The following is a 22,143-nucleotide window of genomic DNA, read 5'->3' as shown; positions in this document are numbered from 1 at the left end:
AGTTTATGTATATCTATGAACGACTGGATTGTTTGCACAGATTTAGAGGGTGTTGGTACAGACTGAGAAGAGCGATCCCAGATAGGATCCATCACCAGGTTGTAATCCCCAGACATAATCAAGTGATGACTTTTCAGATTAGGGATGGAGTTTAGCATCTTTTTAAAAAAAAAATCATCATCAAAGTTTTGGGTAAATATTGACCAATACTAAGCGGAGTTGAAACAGCTCTCCCACTACCATCATGTATCTGCCATTTGGGTCCAAGATAGTGTCTGATACAATGAAAGGAATCTTTTTATGAATGAGTATAGCTACTCCTCTACCTTTACAGTTAAATTTTGAATGGAACATTTGCCCTACCCATTCTTTATGAATTTTAGACTGGTCTCGATTTTGAAGGTGGGTTTCCTGTAGGAAAGCAATACCAACCCCAAGATGTTGTAAGTGAGAGAGAACATCAAAACTACTACATATAACACATAAACAAGTCTTAAGAAGGCTATCCCCCCCCTGAAAACGTCAAACTACTGCAAACCTGCATTTGCATGCTTCCCGCAATGTTGGATATCTTTTTCAATCATTGATGAACCTCTCCCAACAGTGTATTAAATGACCTGTGACATCATTTCACATTATTGAAACCATGATACCCATAGGAAGAAAATATGACAGAATAACCATATCTAATGATATCGCCGTCTCTTTTAAGTGATTATTGACATCATTGACCCGATCATTAACGTTACCTCAATCACCATTTTCTGTAGCGTGTAAAGCGGGGCGTCCGTCATCAACAGTAACATTGTTATTAACGTAGGTCAGCGCCTCCGCAGGGTCGGTGAACTTCATGCGTTTCCCGTTGTGTGTGAACTGCAGAGTGGCTGGGTAGTAGAGGCCCAACTGGATCTTTGCGGCGTGAAGCTTCTTTTTTCGAGTTGCCCCGTGTTGTGGCTCTCCCACTCTGTTCTTTGGCCGGTTTGGGAGGTATTTATCCACTCATAAGGTATTAAAGTCACTTAGTGTGTGTTTCCAACGAAGTTTGAACAGTTACGAGGTCCATAATTTATACATTTGATAGATTTCTGCGGGAGCTGTGGAAGACACGTCTACTCACTAGTCATGCTCAAGCGCGCCCCTACTCTGGGTTTTTTTGCTGCCCAATATCAACAGTCTTGTCTATAGTCAGAAGTGGAAAATAACATAGTACATTTCATTTACTGAAGTACTATACTGAAGTATAGTAAGAGCTAGAGTATAGTAAGCAGGAGCAATGTGGATGTTACGATTACAAGTTTTTATTATTTATGAGGCTTGTTCAAGACAATGCACAAACCCGGTTCTGCTTGCGGTTTCTTCATATAAAAGGGAGTTTTTCCTTGCTGTTGTCACCAAGTGCTGCTCATGTGGGAATGTTGGGTCTCTTTAAATTACATTAAAGAGTACGGTCTACACCTGCTCTATGTGAGAAGTGCTTTGTGTGATTTGGGGCTATATAAATAAAGATGAATAAATAGATTGATTAATTACAATTCAGAGGTACGTATACTTTACTCCAAGCTTACATGGTAATGCATCTTTGTTACTACAGTATATACAGTATATATGTGTGATTCTGAAATGGGACGTTCTGCATAATGACTACTTTTACTTCTACTATTTTGAGTGTATTCAGATGTTAATATGCACAGTAACAGTCAAAGTTTCATTTCAAGACATCTTCCTATTCCCTTGAATAAGAATATATGACCTTTGACTGGTGTACAGTATGTTCTTTTACATAAGTCAAATTTTAAATGCAGTGCAATGCCTCATAGTTATTTTTACCCAATCCTGTGGCTCTATCTTGGAGATTGACCCTGTACCAACATATAGTGTAATACCTTTAATATATTGGTTAATATTATGTTTACGTAGGCCATAATCAAGTTATCGTGAGCTGGTGAGGGAAGTTAAACGTAAAAAAAAAAAAAAGTTAAAGTCGAGCAGCAGCCTGATGCAAACACACCGTCCACCCCTCAGCTGAGACTGGACTCTAGTCCTTGACCAGGAGGGAAGGAAGGGAACACACAGCCCCTCCACTCAGCCAATCCAGGATCAGCTGTGTCACGTCTCTCCTCTCTGGGCTCTGAAGCATAAAGAAAGAGCCCAGAGTACTACAGCAGGTCCAGTTGGATCATTCTGTCTCCAGAAAATAGATGTCTGTGGAAAACCTGACATTTCTTCCATAAACATTGACACTTTTACGTACTTGCAGCTACAGACTTGCTTTAGTGAGGTCAGTGCATTCACAACAGTAATGTTTTGTCAGAGAATCTGATAACATACCACTGTATCCCAACAATAGTTCAACCACAACACAGCACCCACATAGTCCTGGATATTAACAAAATGCTTGGCACAAGTACAGATCAAAACACAAAAAGGGCTGCCTTGAAGTGTGTTTCCGCCTGGTTCCCTCTAAGCCCCCTGTCCTCAGCCTGATCATGTTCCCCTCTCTCCATGGCTGTGATCAAGTGCCAGTAGGTATTGCGGTTTTGCAGAACGTGGCATGACACATCATATGCTGCCATCCGTATGCCTAAGCCCCGGCCTTAGAAACGTTCAACCTTTGGTGCTGCTCTAAAAACAGTCTTGCCACCTCACTGCGGTACTTCTGGTTGCTATGGGGCCTTAGTAGTTTTTGATTTATGGATACAGCTGTGTGCTGGTGATAAAGACACCTGTCCCGTCCTCCATCAGCACTTCCTTCCCAAACTGAAGAACCCTTGTGCTAACCTGGGCTGGAATGTCACCTTTGCAACCTCGGGGTCAAGAGAGCGCTGTTCTATCGACAGTCCCCTGAAGTCTGCACTCACTTCCTCTGCTCTGTGACAAGGTTGACCAGATCAGAGTCACAACTTTACTGAGGAGCAGCAACTGACAAGATCAGATAAAACTTTAATGATTTCGATGAGACAAAAAGCAAAGCAAAGCAGAGAGTAAACAGTATATGCTGGTGATATAAAGAACCATTCCACCACTATGTAATAAAGTTAAACATGTGATTATCAATATTTTCTAAAATCAATAGAACAAATGAATATGTGTGATGATAAAGTAACTCGCAGTGACAAACCCACAGAGAATTATCATCAATTCTTCAGTTGTCATTAGCTCTGCAGAGCTTTTGACACGATTTCAGGTCAACAACTGTGTTGTTTTAGCAAAGTGCCACAGCTCTCATCATCCCAGTTTGATTGTTTAACCCACTGGATAACAGCCCATATATAATCCATGGATAACTCAAAGGAAACATGTTGTATTCGTTCTTTTTTTTTTTTTTCTTTTTTTTTAAATTTCAGCAGTGGGATGTGGAAAAGCTGACATTTTTCCATAAACTTCTGCAACAGTGTTTATGTCGTATCCCAAAAGGTCCCAAAACATACATAAATGTAAAAAGAAAAGGAAAAAGAAATTCTGTATGATTTGAAACAGCAAACACACACCACACAGAGCTTTGCAATCAGTAAATGAACAATTAGCACACATTAATTACTTACTTAAGACTTGTGTCATCTGATAGAGGTCACATGACCTATATGTGGAGCTTTCTGGTGGGTCTTTCCTTAAAGAAGAGAATAAGACAGTATAATCTGTGCAGATGATAAATCTTTTCCGACAATGTGTCCTCTTGTAATACCACATGACACAGCAGTGTCCTGTCGCTCTTTCTGGCTGGAGCTTTTGGTGATACTCCAAGTACATTTTTATAAATATATATCACCATATTTAAAACCACTTGAAATCTGAAACGTGAACCTGAATATGCTGGTCTAAAAAGGAAGTTGCCTCAGTCAATATAGATGAAAGCCAGCATGTACAGTCTTTTTTTAAGATGATACATCTGATATACCAATGAGCAGAATGTGTTTGTAGATTGATTATGACAGTTTTAATTTAAATTCACAGAAGCTTAGTTTAGATCTATAACAAAGTTCACAATTTTTCAAGTTTGTCTGAAATGACAGTATGAAGCCAAAATGAACATTGAAACAGCTTTTTTCTTTTTTCCATAATCATTCCTCCTGTTCATCCTGGCTATTAGCAGATTCCTTCATAATGCACTTACGATGTAAATTATGGGGAACAAAATCAACAGTCCTCATTCATACATAAATGTAGTTTATCTGAATCCTAATGAAGCTTCAGCTGTCCAAATGAGTCAAATCTTCTATATTTCAATGTTACAGTGTTTTTAGTGGCAGAGTCCCTCTTTTTGTTACTATACTTCCACCACAGCTCAACAGGAAACACTAAGAGGGAATTTGATGCTAAAAAGACTGTAAATGTGTCAGATATCACTTGATATGACTAACTCAGGCTGTTGAAGCTGAATAGAAGCTTCACATCTTTTAAATGACTGTGTGGACACACTGTGGATTTTGTCCTCCATCACTTCTATTGAAATCACATTTGAAGGAGAAACAAAGTTCTCTACACCTCCTAAAAATAAGGATTCCTCATCATATTTTACAGACTTAAGAAAACATCTTTTTATATTATAGATTATTGGAACAGAAACAAATCTAAACAAATTTCTAAATAATAGTTATTTTGATCAACTAAGCACAGTGAGCTGAAGCGTTCCATTAAGACATTAGTAATGCTACTGGCTTCTCTTTAAGAATACTAGTGCATTTTTTCTATCAGTTGATCTCAATTGGTGGATCACCTTGTGTGGTTCTTATTTATGGTTTAGTCACATTAGGTTCCCTTTCAGGTTGTTGGTAGTTAAGAGTTTATTTTTAGTACATCCTGCATTTTATTATTTTGTGTAATTATCCTATTATGGTTGTTATTATTGCTTTTTCCTTTCTTTTTCTGTGTTAGTAGTTGTAGTTTTTCCTGGTTGTTGTGCATTTCATTTGGTCAGCTGTGTGTGTGTGTTTGTGGGGTGTGTATTTGCATTTTAAGTAGCGTTTATACTGACTACCATTTTTTTTTTTTTTAATTGTTGAATTAAATAAGTGTTTTTATTGTTGAAATCATATATACGTGAGTTTTTGGAGCCTGCGCTACCTTTCTTTTTTTGGATCCCAAAGTGGTTTCCTGTCCTTGTTGTGAAATTCCCTGAGGTGGCGTAGTTAACATTATTAAAAACTCTACCCGCTCTTGTCACACATGCAAAGGAATAGAAAGGTAGGTACAAAAATTACGAATTTTTTGAAATATTTGCATTGGCTGTAAAGAAAATATTACTGATTGTCTGGCACGCTCAAATTATTATGAAATATGGAGACAGTCTACCCAAGAGAACAACAGCACGTTCAACTGAAAAAGCCCTCTAGTGGCCATTCTAGGTATAAGAAGATATCAGGGGATTTCATTTTTTTAAAAATATTTATTTTTGGGCTTTTTTGCCTTTATTTTGCTCTCTCCTGGTTCCAGTCTTACCTCTCCAACCGTAAACAATACATCACTCTGCAAGGCTCCTACTCCACCACTGCAACAGTTAACCATGGTGTCCCCCAGGGATCTGTCCTTGGCCCCCTCCTCTTTACCATCTACTTGCTCCCCCTCGGTCAGATCATCTGCAACCATGGACTCAGTTTCCACTGTTACGCAGACGACACCCAACTGTACGTCAGCACCAAGCCCTCCTCACAATTCCCACCAATACAACTCAACAACTGTCTGCACGATATCAAATCCTGGATGACCAACAACCTTCTGAAACTCAACACCAACAAGACAGAGCTCATGGTGGTGGCCCCAGCACCACTGCTCAGGAAGGTTGGAGACCTCACCCTGGTCATCGACGGCTGTCCCACCTCCCCATCTCCCAAAGTGCGGAACCTGGGCGTCATCCTGGACCCCACACTCTCATTCAGTTTCCACATCCAGAGCATCTCCAATTCTGCCTTCTTTCACCTCCTTAACATTTCAAGACTCCGGCCGTCACTCACCGACTCAGTCACCGAAACACTCATTCATGCATTTGTCACCTCCCGTCTGGACTACTGCAATGGTGTCCTGTCTGGGCTGCCCAACAAAGCCCTAGACAGATTGCAGTATGTCCAGAACTCAGCTGCCAGGGTGTTAACCCACACCAAGCCCTGGCAGCACATCACCCCCATCCTCAAGAAACTCCACTGGCTGCCAATCAAACAACGCATCAGCTACAAAATCCTCCTCCTCACCTACAAATCACTTCACTCACTGGCACCAAAGTACATCACTGACCTCCTCCACCCGTACACCCAGTCACGGTCCCTGCGCTCCACCAGCAAGGACTTACTCTCCACTCCCCGCACCAGACTCAAGACCTTTGGTGACAGGGCTTTCTGTGCAATTGCCCCTACCCTTTGGAACACCCTGCCCCCTCCTATCCGTTCCACTACTTCTCTGTCACAGTTCCAAAAGCACCTCAAAACACACCTCTTCTCTCTTGCCTACCCTCCCTAAACCCCCACCCTGCCCCTACCCCCCTACTCCCACTCTTGTAAAGCGACCTTGGGTATCTTGAAAGGCGCTATATAAATCGAAGTTATTATTATTATTATTATTATTTATTTGACAGTGGGTGGCATAGAGGCTGACAGGAAACAGGGAGAGAAGGAAGGGAATGACCTGCAGCAGAAGCCAAAGCCTTTTGCCAGAATCAAACCAGGGACACTGCCTTTATACAGCATGCGCCTTAATTCCCCAACCCTAACCCTACCAAGGTGCTCCATCAGGGGACATTTTTAATAGAGCAATTAAGACAAAGCATCAGGCTTTAACGCAAGAGATCACTGTCCACTTCCTGTTTCCAACTGCAAGTCAACCATATTTTTCAGCAGTGGTATTTAATCGTTTTGGAAGGCACAGGCAAATTATGTTATCCTGATAGGGGTCAGATCATTTGGAGGACTTCATGGAAATATGAAAGTGACTCATTTCTCTCATCAGATCAGATTTGAAGACTGAGCATCTTGAACAATAGTTCTAATAAATCTTGTACCTTGAGTTGTGAACTTAACTATTCAAAAGAAAGACTTGTCGTCATACCTAATGCCTCCTAATGGGTTTAACTGTAGTCTTGTAATTGCCACTTTGACCTGTCAATCTGGATCTCATTTAACTTTATTTGCCTCAATTTGTGTGTTCCTCCTTGCTCTGAAATTACTCCACCAGACACATGGGCTTTGGAAATCCTGCGTGCAACTAAGAAAACAGCTCAGTGGTCACAGATGTTAAAGGGGTTGTGGATGAATGCTTGCAGATGACTAATTTGAGCCACTGTTTTCAAGGGAACTGGAGAAAAGAATTGTATTTTTTTGCACTCACCTCAGATTTTTGTCATCCTGCTCAACCGACCTCAGTAGCAGCTTCCGCCATCAGCATCCGACACCCTAAACAACCTTTGCAATAAATCATATTATGTCGCTCAGGAGGAGCAAGGAAAGCATGAAATGTCAAAATGCAAAAAACAAGCTGACCCGGAACAGAGAAAATACCTTGTTATATCCTCATTTTCTCTCTTTCCTGTTGGCTGTCTTTTTTCCTGTTGCCTTCCTTGCCTCCCAATAGCCCAAAACATCTCAACCACAAAAGTGACCCACTGCAGATCTCCAACCCGTCTGCCATCCCCCAGCACTGTAATTATGTCTTGCTAACGTTTCAAGGGATGTGCACCCTTGAAAGCTTTTTTTTTTTCTTTTTGAAATGAAATGTGATCTGTGTTGTGGCACTCCTCTTTAAAATCCAGATGAAAGTCAAAAGCCAAGAAAGGGCTTCTTGTCAGCGGAGATGCAGAGCCAGGGTTAAACTCAGAGACAGGCTATCTGAACTATTAGAGCCATGGTGGGCTCCAGTCTCAATGATGTTGCTGATTTAAAAAAAGAGTTGGACATTTTCCTATGCATTCGTATTTTAACAACAAACGTTTCTTGGAGAGCATTTTGACATTAGCGAAGAGTTAAGTTAGGAGCTGAAGATGAAAAAAAGCTAAACTATGTATTGCCACAGTCTAAAATGTTGTCATAGCAGATTTGCATTCTAAGAATTGGAATTTCCAGGCTGGGGCACAGTCTCAGGAAGGGTGGCACATATAAAGAACATGAAAAAGGTAAAAAATAAAAATAAAAAAAGGTTAAAAAAAATACAGATCTAGACTCTAAATAATAATACATGATAGAGTGTCAATGCTAAAACTGTTTATTTCCATGTCACAGTAATTTCACAGTATGACATAGTGTTCAAAAGTTGTGGAAAAAAATATAGTAACAATCTTCAATCCTGCCTGATATTAGTGCTTACAGTGTATCTTAAGTCCTGAATGGGTGATGTAAATACATATTTATATTACACTAAAAGATTAAACAGTTTTGTACAGACATTGTACAAACCCTCAATCTTGTCTTACATCAGTGTCTAGAACGTCTCCTATTTTAATCCAACTGGATTGTCATTAATGTTTGCTGAGGCTTTCCTTGTTAATCTTAAAAGAATGACGAGGTTAAATACCCTGCTGTTGGCACAGTGTGGAGCCTCTTCTTTGTCACTGCTACTACACCTTTGGGCCGACTCCTGTTGGTCCACATCTTCATGATCTGACTGGTCACCAGGTGCAGTGTCTGGAAAGTACATAGACATTTTAAACCAAATACTTTTATGACCCAGTATAAACATTTTCTGTATCCCTGGATATTAAAGAAAAATGGCTGCCAACAGACATTAACAGTACAGTTTTCTCTCTTAGTATAGGGTGACTGGACAAATATATCAGTCCTCCTGTAGGTACTATATTATTCCCCTAGTAGGTGTCTACTGCCAATTGCCCTGAAGATATAATTCATATGTTTCAGTTCATCAAACCACTATCTTGACACAGTTGTTGCATTTGGTTAGCACACATTACATTTACTGTATACAGTTAAACAAAATGAAGAAAAACACAAGAGGCTTCCCGCCAGTCAGACAGCCACACCTCCAGTATTAGCCACGAGCTAACGGTGAATTAGCTAACAAAGCTACGCTGTAACCTGTATGGCAACTTGCTCCACAAACATTTCAACCAGCCGACATCATCACAGAACATTAGTTAGTGTTGTTAGGAGTTTATTTCCACATACTATATGGCAAATAAAACACATTTTACGTTTAAAAGGGAAAGTATTTTAGCAGAGCTTAGCTCAGATCTACTTGCTATGAATCCAGAGACTGTAGCATACACAGGCGTCCCCTCAGATGTCGCGTTCAAGTGCACAGAAGAAAATCAGAAATCCCTGCGATAACTAATACATCACAATATAATTATAAAATAAGACAATAACTTAAATTAAAATTTAATTCAGTGTACCTTGAGTAATGACAGTGAGGCAGCAAATATCAAATCACAGTAAAATGTTCATTTTGGATAAGAAAACAATTCTACTAGTATAAAATGAATATCAACCAAGTACATTGAACAGTGGTGGGGGGGCACCTGGGGTGGCCAATCAGATTCCAGGGGGGGCAGGTGCCACTCCCAGCCACCACGCTGACTCCGCCCCTGGACATGGGCAGCTGCCAGGGTCAGCACGGGGCAGCTTATTTTCACGTCACATCTTTTTCTGTCGCTTATTTGCACGTCACATCTTGTTTGAGTTGGCGCACTCGTTCTAATTTGTTAACTAGCAGGGTTCGCCCATGCTAGAACTGCCACTGCATTTATCTCTGCAGAATAACAAGTGTATCAGCTGCTGGCTAGCTATCCTGATTGTAGCACAATGAGAGATTCAGTGGGCAGAACAGGGGGAACTTTCTTTTTTAACATGAAGTTTTATTGCTTCAAACACCGTATGAGCCAGTCTGCAGCCTTAGATCCTCAGGTGGCTGTTCCAAAGTTGAGGCTGAACTCTAAAGGCGACTTTGCCATTAGGGCCCCTCGGCTTTGGAATGACCTGCCTGAGGAAATAAGACTCACAGAATAGGTAACTTCTTTTAACTCATTTTAACTCATTTTCTACATAAAGTCAGAATGCCTTTATAATAGTAAGAATAATAATAAATACTTTTTTTTTGGATATGGACAATGCACATTGATGATATTTAAACATCTCTGTAAACATGCCGGATTATAGCAAAGATGCTAATTTGCATCCGTAGTCCCTAGTAAATAAAAAAAAAAGAATGCAAATAAATAGATAAAATACAAATAGAAGAGACAACACACACAGCACAATACAATACACAATCAAAAGGATACCAGATCCAGACATGATATAACAATGTAATAAGAAGTAATGTTCAGTCATGTTAGTCTCAGGTCTAGTTAGTGGTCACACTTTTGATTAGAATTAAGCCAATTGTTTTAGTTTTCCTTTAAAAGAAGAGTATGTGGGGCATTCCCTTATTGTGGAGGGAAGACTATTCCAGATGCCCCCCCCCCCCCCCCCCCCCCCCCCCCACAACAGACAACACGTTCCTCCCATACGTAGTGCACCTGTGGGGAATCTCAGTCTCCTCTATCACACTCTACTTTTGCCTTGTTGTTGGTGGTATCACTGCTTTCTTTGTTGTATGTACTGCCTCTGCTTTGTCTGTCAAAGCACTCTGTTTTTAAAAGATGCTATATAAAAAAATGTATTATTATTATAGTAATTTGAATTGTACAATATGCAGGGTTTTTTTTTGTATAATTGATTTCTGAGCAAGCATGACTGAGGATGTCCAGCAAGTGAGAGGCACAACGACAGTCACTGCTGCTGAGTGTGGAGGGGGTCGAGGAGATTCTCTATGGATGCTTAAGCAAAAGATATATGGGCCCCCTACTAATACTATAAAGTTGACTAGAAGCCCCCCCCCCAAAAAAAAACAACGTATTGACTTGACTGAATTAGACGATAAACTTGCATAGGAAGACGAAATTAACATGGACTAAAGGAAATGTTTTGAACTTAATTGTAACACTACCTGGGTATTAACAGAAACTGAGGAGTGGACAATTTAATTTTTTATGTATATAATTTGTATACACTTCAAGGTCAAATTTCACCCATTTTTACATTTGACAGCTGTAAAAAAAACAAAAAAAACCACCTATACACATTTCTTTTTTAGGTGGACATTTCCTAATGTGACCCTGAATGTACAAAACAAAATGCACAAAATCACATTTTGTATATCCAAATTTGCCCTGTGTTTATTTAAAGAAAAAATCACCATGTTCTCCTAGACCATAATATTTGATTATCAATTTAATTTTTTCCCATAGGATAAGACTATCTAACAGCTTCATTAAGGATTAATTAAACATTTATCAATGACTGATGGGGAATTAATGAATGTGAATTAATGTAGAGACTAATTATGAGTCAGAATATGAACAGTATGTAAGGGTTAAGTTGGTTGTTTTATTTTTTGAGGTTTTTTTTTTCCCCATTTAACCAATATAAAGAAAACGTGAAAAGTTTTTTTAAATGTACTTTTAATACATTTATTCTACCAATTTCTATAGTGATTTGGTGCTATATAAATAAAGATTGATTGATTGAATTTCCACAAAGTAGTATTGTCTTACTTATTATCCTCCTTACAGGCCTAGACTTAAGACTTAAAGATATTTCACTATATTTAGTGTACAATTCATGACAATATTAGCAACTACGCCAACCTTCTATTAACTCCAATGCTAACCAGACCACAGCAGACAGACCATTTCAGTATCGGTCCCGTCGGAGAACGGAGGATTTCCTTATTGTCCATTCCCATGTTAAGATATTATTTTAATGATATCCTCAACATTTCTCAACACAAAAACACAAGAGTCTCCTTAATAATTCAACAATGTGATTAATGTTATGGCCATCAGTTTGAATTATTTCTTCTTTCCTCTGAGGAATACAGTTTTTTTCCACCTCCGTTTGGCCATTGCTATAGAAATGAAGACAGTTGGCTTTGCATTACCTGTTACGAAACTGTAATTACAGACTTCATTCCAAACTTATTAAGATTCTTCTACACACACACACACACACACACACACACACACACACACACACACACACACACACACACACACACACACACACACACACACACACACACACACACACACGTGTTGGAATACTTTATTGGATGAGGCTCAATACTGATTCAACAATAAACAAATACTAACACATCAAATCAGCTTTTTAAAACACACAAATGTTAAACTCAGCTTTTTTAAAATCAATTATTGCCACAACATTCAAACATTTGAAAGTTTTTAACCATTGAAGCACTGAAATAACTTTATGAAACCGTTTTTAAAACACTGACAGTGCAATTTAACAGACATATTGATTCTGTAATGCAGGGTTTTTTTCCCACTGTGTGTGTGGGTGTGTGTTAACGCATGTGTCGTGCGTTTACTAATGGATGCACATCTGTCTAATAGCACATACCGCCAAAATCACACATTGGCCCATGGCTACTAGACGCAAAGGATATCAGTTGTCCAGCTGCTTTCGTATGTTGACTGTCTGGCACGCTTAGAGGTCAGCCAGCGGTCTGCTGCAGGAGTGGGATCGAAGTCCTCAACAAAAAGCCCCTATAGGCTCATCTTCATCAGGACTTCAGTCGTGGAGACCCCAAGATGAATTCTTAATGTGGCTCTGGACAGAGAAGCCTTGCTTACATTGGGCTACTAAAATGGAGAGCACCAGCATAACTGCACCAACTTCAGTATGTTCTAGTAAAATATGACACTTTTCAGTTTTATTTAAACTCTTCCCATTAACCCTCCTATGTGGAACCTTCACATATGAATTAATGTCTTAAGCCCTCGCCAAACAAGTTCACACAATGCCATTTAAACCTGTCACCTGTCACTGCCAGATAGATCTCTCTGTATTTCACAGTATACAGAGTTATTTTCTGGTGTCGGGTTTGATTCCTGTGCTAGCTGGATAAATGCATACTGCACATGCTCTCTGGGCAAATCATGCTCACTGGAGACTTTTGCTGGCCAGGCCTGCTAACTTCCGGTTACCCCTCTTACTTAGGGGGATAAAATATTTTAATCATGCAGCTCTTCTAGACTTTTCCAAATGTTATTAGATCAAATTCTGATCATTCTGTGGGGGATGTGTGACTCTCAAAACAAATTATCCACCGTTTTACAGCTGCAACAGTAGGTACAGTGCAGCCTGTGATATAAGCATGTGTCGACAATGTTTTTGTAATTACTCTCACTGCCAGAAGGGGGAGACATAAGTCCCACACTCCACCTTTAAGCAAAATCCTTGATCAAATAATTGTATATTAAGTCGCATTTTGTGTGCTTTTCGGAGATGTGGCTGGAGAGCTGCATACCAGACAGTATCACCATTGGATAGTCAGAGTTGGGTTTCTATGTGATGTTATGTCTCTTAAGTGTGGATGTAGCTGCTGTAAACAAAGCAATTTCTTGTGAAGGATCAAGGTCGACCACCTACCTACCTACCTACCTACCTACCTACCTACCTACCTACCTACCTACCTACCTACTTACCTACCTACCTACCTACCTACCTACCTACCTACCTACCTACCTACCAACCAACTACCTACCTACCTACCTACCTACCTACCTACCTACCTACCTACCTACCTACCTACCTATCTACCTACCTACCTACCTACCTACCTACCTACCTACCTACCTACCTACCTACCTACCTACTTACCTACCTACCTACCTACCTACCTACCTACCTACCTACCTACCTACCTACATGAAAATAAAAATAATATTAGTAAATTACAATAAGAATGTTTAGTATGCAGTATTCACTCAATAACCAAGCCTCTTCTGGTTATGTTAGGGCACTGCATGCTCAGAAGCTCTTTTGATCCTCCGACTCTGGTGACCTCTCAGAGCACACAGCCTATAAACAAGAAATTACAAACAGCTTAACTGGCTGCCATCACGTCATTAGCTGAGGACCTTCAGTTTTGGGGTACAACTTTATTTTGAAACACAATATGTGCAATTAAGATACAAATGTACCTCTTAAATCTTGTTTCATTAGCAACACATGAGGATTCACAGCCTTATATTTAAACATGATTTCTTCTCTGTGTAACTGAGAATTGTGTGCAAATGAACAAAAGCAAGAACAATAAAACGGGGGGTCTGGGGGTCCTACCTCAGAGCCAAAATTGCAATTTAGTCCCATTTCCTGCATTTCTACATACACTTGGGAATATGGTAACCGATACAAAATCTGGGAAATAATTATGTCATTAAGCTCAATTCTGCCAGTGTTGTACTAAAGGGCTGAACGGCGCTGCTCAGTAATTAGGGCACAGATGAACCACTGAATGGGTCAGCAGACAGGAGCGGGTCACTAGAGCAGGTCACTAGAAAACCAAATCTGCCACAATTGCCTTCTGAATTTATGGCAGCGCTATTGTATTAGATATCAATGAGTGTATGTAACTTTTATTTCATCAGACAATCATTGAGGTCGAGATCTCTTTTACAACACCTGAGTACAGTAGATGAGAAACACATCATAGACAAATTTAAAAATGTCAGTAATTAAAATATAATTCATCCAACATGGTAACTTTAATAATACAGTTAATATTTCAGTTGTGAGAATATGTTAATGTTTAACCCTTACATACTGTTCAGGTCAAATTTAACAGCTGTAAAAAACCCAAAATACACAAATATGTTATACTTTTGTATAGGTGCTACACATTTTAGTCCATTGATGCCTTTCTGGGTCATATTTGATCTGTATCCATTGACATGTGTTTTAGGTAAATGAATAGTTGATAGTTTTAATAAGATAGTAGTTATGAGGATTTCTTTTTATGATGTAGCAGTGAAGACTGATGGCTCTAATGGTTCTACAATAAACCCCACACTTCCATAAAGTTCTTGTTATTTTCACTTTACATAAAATACATTTACATCATTATTGCTATGTTATATTTTCATGTCTTAGGTAAAATAGGACATGATATTGTGTGATAGGAGATGTTTAGTGGTGTAAAAGCTAAAAAATACACTCTCTCTGCTCTCTGAAACATGAATCAAGGTTTAATCACATTTATTGATCAGTCAGATCCACTATTGATGCTTTCTAAACACATCTGTGGTTCAAACAGAGGTATAGACACTTTTTATGAGGGGATTCTTAGACCGGGTCAAAACTGAGCCAGAACATACTGGGAGGGTGCAGAATAAGAACAGTATATAAGGGTTAAGACGTTTAAAATGGATCATCCTGAGTTCCGTACATCTAGTGTCTTTTAGTTTTTAATGGTGAAAATAGTTGTACTAACACTGATACACTGTTTTAGGATGATGGTGGGATGCTGTTGCTTATTTTATAGTCCAAGGAAAATATTTATAACTGTGGGGAGTTTACCACCCTAATAACGTTCATACAGTCCCTAAGGACCATGAGGTAATACAGATATATGTCAGCTCTCACAGAAGTTTATTCTTCTAAAAATGAAAAAAAACATTTTTAGACTGCTCTATAGACTTTAATATACCTTTAACTGTAAACTGTGTAGGTGAGGACATCTCTTTGGAAGTGTTTGCAGCAGTTTTCAACAGTTACATACCGCAAGCAAGTCCAACCCTATCATTATCAAAGTAGTATGGAATGGTTGAGCGTGGCATTTGGTTTTAAAGCTACTGTAGCAGTGAGGTCAGTAAGGGAAGCACAGAAGGACAAACCAGGCCTTTGCTCCAAATGAAAAAAAGCAGCAGACATTTAGCTGGAGGACTGTAAAATAAGCCCAGAGGAGCAGGCAGGGACATCGACTGGCCCCCTCCTCGCAAGATATGGGCCATGACGACAGACAGAATGTAGAAGCTCCACCCAAAGCACTTTGAAGACTCTACGTGTCTGACATACTGCACATTAAAGACAAGCCCTTGAAGAGGGTGTGAATAACTGGTCAAATGAAGAGATGAGAAAAGCAGACCTCAACTGTCCACTTGTAGATCTTATCCAGTAAAGTGACTCAACCTGCTTTAGTAAAAAACTCTTCAGTAAACTTGGGGACATTTTTAGTTCGGGTACATACTAATCCACAGTTGCATGCCAGTAAGTGATACAGGGAGGTTATGTGATGCCTTGGCACCAGTGTTATACAAATACTGTATAATGTATGAGTGACAAGATACACAAACAGTAAATGTACAAAACCTCTAATGCTGTTGTTGTTTTTGTTCCAAATATGAGTCTCAGGATGTGATTTCTCATTTCATTGAGATTCATAGTTTTGATATATAAGAATACAACAGCAGGTATAGGTAAGAAACATGATTTTAAATAAAAATGACTAAATGTTTAAAGTGTTTATGACATGCAATCTTTGGGTTCAGGATTCAGATTCTACAGCTATGCTAGGGGCTTGGTGAGTCTGATTTTAGGCCACCTTCAGAATATGGCTTGAGAGTGTGGCTTGAATGTAGAAGACCCTTAAAGTGCAATGACACCACTCGCCACTGGATGCTCCAACTGACCTCCGTTCAAAGAGCCTCAACTTGTCTTTAGAAATATTAAGTCATATTTGGTCAATGAGTCATTATGGTCTCAATTCAGGCCCTCTAATAAGTGTGCTGTTGGTCATTTTGTAGATTAGATGTCTGCTGTGTGGGCGTTGATTGACAGCTGTGATTGACAGTTGGCTCACCTGCAGCTCTCTCCAACTTTGGGTATATTATTATTAATATAACTTAATTTATTTGTGTAAGTTTAAAGTTACATGATAATGATACCTGCCCTGGTAGAACAATTTAGCTAAAGTTGGCGTTCCTGGTAAGCTAGCGTTAGCTACAGTCCAAGGTAGCGGGGTGTCCAGAGTGTTATCTATGAGCAGTGTTATGGAACGTTACTTTTAAAAGTAACTAATTACATTACAAAGGTATTGCCATTAAAAAGTAACTAGTTACATTACAGTATTACTTTCTGAGAAAAGTAACTAGTTAGAGTACTTTTGGGTGAAAACCCCTTTGTGATTCCTCATGTAGTTTTAGTCCAGACCTCCTTTAAATATAATGACTGTACCATCATCACACAGCCAAGTCTGACCCATAATCTGTAAATCTTTACACTAATAGCAGGAATGACAGACACAATGTCCCATTTACAGTCTTTATTGTACAGCCTTACATAAAAACTGTAAAAGTGGCTTCTCAAACATATGCCCACAAACACACAAATACAAATACATTCATGTGAGTCAGTGTGGAGGCGCAGCAGGAGTGCCAGTGCAGGGTTATCTGGCAAAAAAAACAGCAACCAGGCTCATATTTAGCCAAAACACAACATGCCGTCATCACACAATGTGCCGTTTTTGCTCCAGTGCTCTCTGTGAGGAGTAAAGTACAGAGGATACAGCAGACACTCATTTATCAAACAAGAAAGTCCAATCAGTTAACTGCCACATCCTGCATATCTGCCATTCCTTGTAAATTGAAAACACTGAATCATGTTTGTTCTACGTCCCAATCTAATTCTGCTTTTAATTTTATTGATTTGTTTTTAACAGCTATGAATATGCATATCATATTATAACATGTAGCCTATAATATAATAACATGTCGACTTCTAACACTCTAGAAGGGCCACATGAATAATTAAGTATAACCGCACCTGTCAGAAGACAACATGCATCACAACTCATCATTTCCCCAATGGTTTAAACTATTCACCCACATGCTTCACACATTCAATAAAGGTCAATGTGCAAATATGCTACGTGCAAACTGCTAATAAAGTGCAACTATCACAATGAAAGTGCCATGTGCCATTATTAAAGTGCCTAATTATGTAGTTTGTTTAAAAGTGACATTAATACACAGACCCAGTTGTGCCATATTTACAAGGCCAAAGCCATCAGTCACTAGTAACGAAGAGCTCTTCGTTACAATATCTCTGTGCATTTGCTTTAGTGAACATTTGAATGCAGGACTACAGTGATATTGCAACTTTAAACCTTAAAAGATCTGTACTTCTTTCAATACCTCTTTAGGCATTCAGCATCTTGCTTCACCCACTCTTATCTCTCTCCGTTTTCATGAATACTTTCATGGGGAAAAGTGGGGCATTGGTACAAACATTGAAAAAGTAAGTTGATGAGTTAGGAAAATATTACCAGTTTGGCCTCTGCTAATGGACTCAAGGGGTCCAGCAAAAAAGGCGGGTTACCTTGTTTTTTTTCCATCTGGAATGAATGGCCAGTCTAGTGATGGCTATTTATGTCAGTCCCATAATGACAATGATAAAAGACCTTTGAGGGTAAGAACACAGGAACAACATCTTATATCTATAAACATCATTTGTATCTGTGGAGGACCCCAGATGCCTACATACACCTGTTCCTGCATGGAGAGTAAAATTATGTTTTTATTACCATAAAATCACCTAAGTGTAGACTGCAAATGACCTTAACTGTTACTAAAATTAACCATAATTCCTAATGATAAGCAAAATGTGGCATGTCTGTTATTACTAAGAAATATAAACATTTGTTATACATAAAACAATATAAGAGAATATTTTGCTTAACCGTTACATACTGTTCATATTCTGACTCATAATTAGTCTCTACACCAATTCACATTTCTTTTCCTTTCTCCCTCCCTCCTACCTTCCTTCCTGCCTTCTTTCCTCTGTCCTTCTTTCCTTCCTCCCTCCTTCCCTCCTTCCTCCCTTCCTTCTTTCCTCCCTCCCTCCTTCTTTCTTTCATTCCTCCCCCCTCCCTTCCTCCCTTCCTTCATTCCCTCCTTCCTCCCTTCTTTCCTTCCTTCCTCCCTTCCTCTTTTCCTTTCTCCCTCCCTCCGTCCTTCTTTCTTCCCTCCCTCCTACCTTCCTTCCTTATTTTCCATCCTCCCTTCCTTCTTTCCTTTCCTCCCTCCCTTCCTTCCCTCCTTTCCTTCCTTCTTCCTCCCTTCCTTCCTTCTTCTTCCCTTCTTCCTTCCTTCTTCCTCCTTTCCTTCCTTCTTCCTCCCTTCTTCCTCCCTTCCTTCCTTGACTCGAGGACAACAGGAGGGTTGATGCTGATTTTTGATATTTTTTTTCATCAACAGGTAAAATTTGTACATTTACAAAAATGTGTATCAGCTGCGATTAAAAACATTTTATTTTCATTTTTGTATACCGTGGGTCACATTAGGAAAAGTCCCTCTAAAGACATGTGTAGTATATGGTGTTTTTACAGCTCTCAAATGTAAAAATGGGCCAAATTTAACCACGAACAATATGTAAGGGTTAAACATTTCAATAGCAACTGAAGGTACTGTGGAATGGTAAATAGTAAATGGACTGTACTTATATAGCGCTTTTCTAGTCGTTATGAACACTCAAAGTGCTTTTACATTACGTCACATTCACCCATTCACACACATTCATACACTGATGACAGGAGCTACCACACAGGGTGCCAACCTGCTCATCAGGAGGAAACTAACCATTCATACACCGTTGGGGCAGCCATCAGGAGCAATTTGGGGTTAAGTATCTTGCCCAAGGGCACATAGACCTGTGGACTGGAGGAGCCGGGAATCAAACCACTGATCATCCAATTAGTGGAGGACCCGCTCTACCTCCCCATGGGAATGAATCATTATCAATTTAGTTGCAATGGCCTGATGTAATTATGGGAAAACAAACAAACAGGCTGTAGTCAATGAAAATAAATACAACCATACACCAAAATGAGAACAGTTCCTGCATAGGAGCACCTGCAGCATAGCATGAAATAAACATCCAGTTCTATATCAGATGAAAAATGCTTTAAAGAAGGTCAAGTGAAATTAGTGCTAATCATGCAAAACACCATTATAATATACTTGTTGGGAATTGAACATGGTTAGTTCTGCTCAAAGCACTAATAAAACGTATTTGGAAAACTCAACAGAAACGTGTGTTTCCAGAAATAAAGTCAAAAAGTACAGTTTTATTGCAACTACTTTCTCTTAGTGAAATAGTGGAAAGATGTGTGTGGATTATTATTCTGACAGATGTTGCTATTGGTAAACACATACAGTGTAATGTAGCTCTTTTATTGCATTTTTTCCTGGTCAGCTCCTCACTTTGGAATTCACTGCCAGATGACAAAATGTAATGTTTACGTAGTTCAGTACATGCTCTACTTGTAGGTTGTGCTTACATTATTTCTTTTACACTGAATATGTCAAATGTTGAATCCCCAAATACTCATAGTGATATTTTAAGTTTTTTATTTGTATTTAATGAGTGTTGCTTTGTTAGGGACAACAAAGCACAACTACACATTCTGGACTCGCTCCAGTTCCTGGTTCTGTATGAGCTTCCAATCAAACCATAGTTTAATGCATCCATCTGTGGATAAAATACTTTCCATTGAATTTGAGTTAAAACTGTCATCAGATGGCTGCAAAATTCAACTTCTTCCTAAGTAGATTTTACAACACTTTTACGACAGACACCCATCTGTTTTTTGTAATATTACTCTGATGATGCAAAAAAAAAATGTTGCTATTAACTTTCCCCCAAAGTAAAAACAAACTCAAAAGGAAATATGGGCAATTTAACTATGCTCTCCCTCTGACAACATCAGGACCAAAAAACCCCCCCAGTGCCCAAACCCTTCTGAGATTTATTCTCCCGCTGTCAGTTTTATGCTGGGAGGCATTTATGTGGTTTTTGACTAATAGATTTAAACAATTTAGGTACTTTTTTTTAACAGTCCTGAATAATGAAACTTCATTACTTGGGCAGTGGTTTGGGGGTAAAGAGGCTTGTAGGTAAAAGGGGGGCTGTGTATCACAAGTGGTTTAGCAGATTTCCTTTAATCACTTCACAGACAGTCTGAGACAGAAACATGGATGTTTGGCCAGATGTTGTGTGTGTTAGCCTCCAGGACTGGGAATACAAGCAATATGTTACCTTTATCATCATACACATTTGATGGAATTCTTATAAAATCATTGCATTTTATGCTAAAAGCATAAAGTAGCAATGTTTCAACTGTAGTCTGAAACATTTTCAGTTTATAAACCATAAACAAGTTCACATTACAGTCTTATGTAGTCCCACAGTGAAAAAACAATAAACATTAATAACTGGAGCATTAGCAAGTATAACCTTCATAACATATGTCACCACATAAACAACTATTTGCTTCATTTTAACTAGTGATATATGTGTTTTTTCTCTGTTTTTCTCACAGCAGACATCTTGACATGTCAAAGTAGGAAAAGCTCCCTCCTGATGAGCAGGTTGGCACCCTGTGTGGTAACCCATGTCATCAGTATATGAATGTGTGTGAATGTGACATGTAGTGTAAAAGAGCTTTGAGTGGTCAAAAATACTAGAAAAGTGTTATATAAGTACAGTCCATTTACCATTTACCATGAATCCCATTTACCTGGTGTAGTGCATTGATGGTTCACCATAAAGGCTTCCTTGAACACATGAATTGAATAATAACCTTATGATCCATTTGGCAAATAATTCGTCACTCATAAAAATTAACTTAACTCATTTACATAAGTATTATAATAAATTATAAATATAAATTGTGTGGCTGTATAGATTTTGGATTCAGAAGCACACTGGGCTTCATCACTGTGAAATCTGGAACCACCAGGACTCTTCCTAGAACTGTCTGTCACCCAACCCACAGGACAAGAAGGACCTAAAGGGAGGTCAGGGAGATAGACATGGATGTAAAGTCCACTATCAGAGAGCTTTATTAGTCCTCTGCAGAGATTGGGTGGACCTGCTGCACAGAACCACCAACTCAAAAGCACTTCAGACTTTTGGTAGCTGACAGAGCCACTATTGAACATGCATATGACTACACACCTGGGGCCACAGACAGACTGCTGTACAGGTTATCTTATTGTAAAACTTTGTTTAGGTTGTCGATTTCACCGATTGTGCAATTAAGATTACACGCCTCACATTTTTCATCTCCTCCTTATCATATCACTTTTGAAAAACTTGCATATGATGGTCTACAGTATAATGGTGTGCTCATTCTTCTTTTATAAAAGACCAGTTTTGGTGTGGGGAAATGATACATGCATGCTTTTTTTGTGCTTATGCAACATTTACACATTTGTTTAAACAGGCTCTTAGAGACTGGTGGTCCCACTTGATGAAAGTAAAACAATAGCTAAGTGTGGAAGTGTAATGAACACTGATTGCAGTC

General features: G+C 39.1%; 1 protein-coding gene across 1 annotated transcript in view; it reads right to left on the bottom strand.

Moving 5' to 3' along the window:
- Positions 1-16,913, bottom strand: part of LOC133991715 (core histone macro-H2A.2) — a 73,860-nt gene extending 56,947 nt beyond the window's left edge. Inside the window, exon 1 of the mRNA XM_062430226.1 lies at positions 16,909-16,913. The gene's annotated coding sequence lies outside the window, so the exon portion shown is untranslated. The remainder of the gene's footprint in view (positions 1-16,908) is intronic.
- Positions 16,914-22,143: the final 5,230 nt, after the last annotated feature.

Source organism: Scomber scombrus, chromosome 12 (assembly GCF_963691925.1).
Source record: "Scomber scombrus chromosome 12, fScoSco1.1, whole genome shotgun sequence".
In the NCBI taxonomy this organism is placed as follows: domain Eukaryota; kingdom Metazoa; phylum Chordata; class Actinopteri; order Scombriformes; family Scombridae; genus Scomber; species Scomber scombrus.
Note: the sequence above shows the minus strand (reverse complement) of the source record. Positions and strands in the feature narration are given on the sequence as shown.